Raw genomic sequence first — 5,070 nt, 5'->3', positions numbered from 1 at the left:
ATTATTTTTAAATCTGTAAAAATTGTTTTCAGGGTTTGGTAAGATAGAAAAATTCACTCTATAGCTAAAAGTGGTTCTTTTTAAGACTCGTCCCACTGAAAAATTAAACCATATGACTGTGTTCCTTCTCCCAACACCGCTGAACAAAAGGGCAATGAATCTACATACCAACGTGCTTGCCTCTGCTGTATAGTTTCTGCAATTTTTCCAAAGGTCTTCGTGCTTCCTGTGTGAGAGCTCTAGGAAATTTGATATCGCTGTTTCTTTCAGAAAATTAAATAAAGATGAAAAGTCTTCATTTGTGATTTCTAAAATCAATCTCATGCAGTTTATCTCTCCAAGAAGTTGTTGTAGGTCTTGCAAATTGTTGACTTGTGAGCTGATTTCTATTTTCTGAGGCTTTACAATCTCATTCAGCTTTCTGAGATCATGAAGCAATCTCCATGAACCAGAGGTCTTTTTCCGAATGACAAACATGGAAAATTACAGGGTACAATTTCCCAAATCCTTGAAGCGCTAATTTCCAATCCAGCTTTTTGCACTTCTGCGATCAGACAGTCACGATATTCTTGCAGCTTCTGTTGTGTGGATGCCACAATGAGCAAATCACCATCTTGACTAAATTCTTCAAAGCACTCAATTTCTTCTTTTTCAAGGCCTACTGATCCACCTAAAGAGGTTTATCAATTTTCCAAGTCTGCTGTCCGGAGAGGAGTTCATAATCTTTGTTTCTGATTAAATCTGTGAGCTCGCCCCTTCACTTCCAGGGCTGGCATCTGCTCGCGTCTTGGCCGAACATTGCCTCACGTATCTCACTGGCTCCCATCTCCGTCCTCTCTCTGTGGAGACACAAGCAGAACCCTTCCCCCAAATGCTTACTTTGAAAGCTTTTCAATTTTCTCTGTCTCTAAATTTTTTGATCAAAACTGGAGAATTTTCCCTTCAACTATTATTTCAACTATTATCTAACAAAGAAAAAAAAACAAACCCAAAGTTAACAATTTTCTGCAGGTAGAACACAATGCAATAATTAACAATACCTTAAACAACAGACATACATTTACAAGATTAGATAATCATCAATCTTTAAAAAACTGTGTCATCACCTCAGGGTCTGCAGACAGCTGACAAACCTTGATTCAATGAGGAATTAGATGGTCATCTCTGGAAAATGAACACCAAATTCCCTTCAAAGTCAGCTTCAGCTGTTACATTGATGAGTCAAATTGCCAATCCAAACGACTGGAATATTATTTTGATGCAAAAAAAACACCTGGGTTTACACAATTTCTCTTTCAGTTAGAATCGAGGCTTGGCCAGAGCCTAAATTCTAATTGGAAGAGAACTCCCTGACATCTTCTTATTAAAGAAAAAAAAACCACAACTCTTAGCAACAAAGCTACAATTAAACATTTCAAAAGAAATCAAATTCCTCTAGCAACTCATTTTCTCTAAAATTCTTCTTTAGGGTGAGATACTTTGAACATGGCAAGACTGCAGTGCTTCTGTGATAGCAACTCAGGAAAACCATAATACCAGGAATTTATTCTGAGAATGAAGTTCAAATAATTTTATGGAATTCTGCAAAATATTCAAAACCATAAGATGGCACAGTGCCAGGTCACAAAAGACCTGCCAAAATAAAAGAGGGAATTAATAAAAATAAAACAAAGAAACATTAAGTTCACAACTTTGCTGATTATCTTCATATATTGGATTCAAGGACAGGTCTGGAGGCTTTCCAAAACTTACTTAAAATGTTGAAAGATTTCAGATTAAACAATGAAACAGAAAACAAAATCGTTCTGTGATATAGAATTCATACAATCTTATTACAGTGTTTTTAAAATTAAATACAGAAACTAAATTTAAATTTTAAAACCGAACTAGTAGAAAAATACTGCTTTTCCAATATATATATATGAACAAAATTAAATTTTACAGTTCAAATAATGAACCTAAGAAGTGGTCTTAATTTGTGTTCTCACAGCATTTCATTGATAATTTTAAAAATGTAGACTAGAAATCCATTGCAATTTGGTTTGAAGGGAAAACTAAAATATTGATAATAAATCTGTAAAACATAAATTTGCAAGCTTCTTCTTTATAAGAATTCAAAATCTATTGATTTATATTGACAGTATTGCAAATACTTATAAACTGGCTTCTCTAAAACAATTAACTATAGGAAAATTAAAACTCAATGTTGACATTTAGAAAAATGTCTACTCATATCTGAGCAATAAGAAATCACTAAATATAGATGATATATATTCAAATAAAATACAAAATACCTTATTATACCTTCAGTTATTAAAATACCTAATACTATTAAAATACCTTCACCATTCTTAAATATTCAGCATCTTTTTAAGAACAATGCAAAAACAAACACCTTAGTTTAACATACAAGAACTGAGAAGAGAACTGAGTTTTTTATCATGTTCCCTTGCTCTGTTCTCCACAATATAGATAAAAAGCAGCTCTTGACGTGTCTGTCCACCCCCCCATTCCCCCTCCCATCTGCAGCACTGGATCTGTGCAGGCACGGGGGGGGGGAGCATCGGGGATGTTTCCAGAGCCTCTGGGAGTAGGGCGCCTGCGTCGCCCCACCCTCTGTGAGCCCCAGGCTGGTGACCTCACGCTGCTGAGCCCGGGTTTTCTCTGTCCAGCTCTGTCTGGGCAGCTGACTGCAATTGCTTAAAAGTTGTTAAATTTTTCTCCTGTCCTGCCTTTCTGCATCCTGGCCGCCGCCGCAGGTTGCCTCTGCCCGGACATCCCTGCGGCTAAACACACCGAGCCCACACTTCTTCCCCGCTTTTTTCGCGATCCCATCCCCCTCCCCTCTGTCCCCCATGGCCCGAGGAGTCGCCTGTACTGCCCTTCCACCTTCTGCGGTCAGGGTTTCTGAAGGGATGAAATAGCAAAAACCTACATTCTGTAACTCACTTGGAAATATTTCTAACTTAATTTTTCCCCGACCTTGCTACTGGCAAGGCCTTTGTTGAACCACCTGCTGCTGGCAAGGCAGTCATAAACTTCCCTCCCCCAGCTCATGGCTAGGTGGGAATCCTATGATGTGTCTGATTATGAACCATCTTACCCAAGAGCAATTTCTCCAAAATCGATTCGGAGGTTCCTGAAACCGACCAGCAGTGCACAGGAGCGAGGCTTCCCAGGATACCTCCTCTCCAACTTGCGTCTGGAACTCAGCTTTTCTTGGTAGAGGGCCAGAAAACTCCGCAATCCTCTTCAACAACTTGCCTCTTCTGAAGCTCGGTCTTTGGGGGTCTGTACCTGCCTTTGCAGTCTACAAGGTCCCACCACGGTCCATGCCAAATGTCTCTGCCTGGGGGAGTCTCCTCCATCTCTGTGCGTCTTCTTGAGCTTGCCCTTCTGGGGGTCTGTACCTGCCTTTGCAGGCTACACGGCCGATCCAGAGGGATGCCAAGTGTCAGGGTCCAGGGGTTGGTACCCACCTTTTTCGGCTGCGGCCACATCCAGGGACGCCAGATGTCCTGGTCTGAGGTTTCTCCTTTAGCCCAAGATCACCTCAGAGGGACAGGAAGTGGTTCAAACCCTGGTTCTCTCTGAAGCAGCTGAAGAGAGATTGCCGGAGACGGATTTCTCTTGTTCCAAGGATTGTTTATTATATCTTATCTCAGGGACCTTTTACTTGGCCAGCAGCGGTCTACTCAGCTGGGCATCCAGGGTGGAATCTGCTGGGGCTTATCTTATATAGTCTAAATTACGTGCTACACGTTTACAACAATTTTCCAATACAATACAGTCTTGTTAAATGGTCCAGCCCTGACCCCATCCAATGTAAAAGTGCCAGTGTGTCACCTAACATGGATGACAGGAAGAAGAAGGAGGAAGAAGTATCCACACCCCAAATTCTCCATCTTGGCCACGCGTCCCTTATCATAAACATTCCCAAAAGTCTATTTATCTATGTTTTAACAATCTAATTTACACTTTACTAATTTTGGTGGTTTGTTTCCATTCCCTCTGTGTTGGTAATTTCCCCCAGGGGTTAGAATTCAGCGCCTGAGACACTAGGATCTCACTCAGAGGTCTTTGAGACCCTCACCAGGGGGGTTTTGAGACCCCCAAGGAGGCCGGGGTACGCCTTGGCCTCCCACAGCGCATTGCTCTTTGGGGGTCTCTCAGTGGTCTTTGGGATGAAGCAAAATGAGTCTTCCTTGGAGTTCAGCTTTTCACCCTGTCTCCTTGCCCATGCTCTTTTTATTCCTTTGGTCATCTTCCAGACTTTGATACCAGTTTTTGCTGGCTCAGGGTTCTGAAGAATCCTTATTATCTGTGATGGTTTTGTTCTTCCATCCTGTCTGCGCATTCTAGCTCTTTATCTTATCTTGTAGCCTTTCTCTCCTCCTGTTCTTGCAAGTACAGTAAATGTTAAGCATTCCATATGGTTTTGTTATCTCCCTTTTGGTAAAAGCATTTCTTGATGCTTAATTCTTAATTTCTCTGTCTCATCAGGGTCAAAATGGTGGGGAGCAAACAGCACCACAGGTGGTGCTTCTCCAAAAGAGTTGGAACAACCGATGGGCTCTGCAAATAGCGGCACGGATCACCCTCCCCCACTCGCCCTGCAGGAGCCTGCAGTGCCCATCCCCCGGGCGGGGGGGGGGGGGGGGGGCTGGGAAAGTCACCCGCTGACGTCATCTAGGCCACAGCCCTCCCACTGCCAGCAGATGCAGAGCCAGTGCCAGGGCCGGCTTTTCCTATTTATGTTGTTGCGCAGATAGCTGCCACCATGGCAGTGCAAACGGCAGACCTGCACGCCGTGATGGCGCCTTTCGCAGCCGCCCAAGTGGGCAACCCTCATCACCCGGGGAAGCCACGGGTCATGGGCGGCCCAGCCACTGCGGTAGGTCCCTCACCGCCTGCAGGTCCGCCCACAGGGGCGGGACAACAGGCACCGCCGGCTGCAGCGGCGGAGCCGGTGCTGCCTTCTACGCAGCCCTTGGTGTCAGGCCCCACCCACCCGGAAGCACTGGTTTCCCTCTCCGGTTCTCCAGGGACACCGCTGGATCCTTCGCCTTC

This window comes from Erithacus rubecula (assembly GCF_903797595.1).
Source record: "Erithacus rubecula genome assembly, chromosome: W".
NCBI lineage: Eukaryota > Metazoa > Chordata > Aves > Passeriformes > Muscicapidae > Erithacus > Erithacus rubecula.
The sequence above is the reverse complement of the archived record's forward strand: the minus strand, read 5'-3'. Positions refer to the sequence as shown.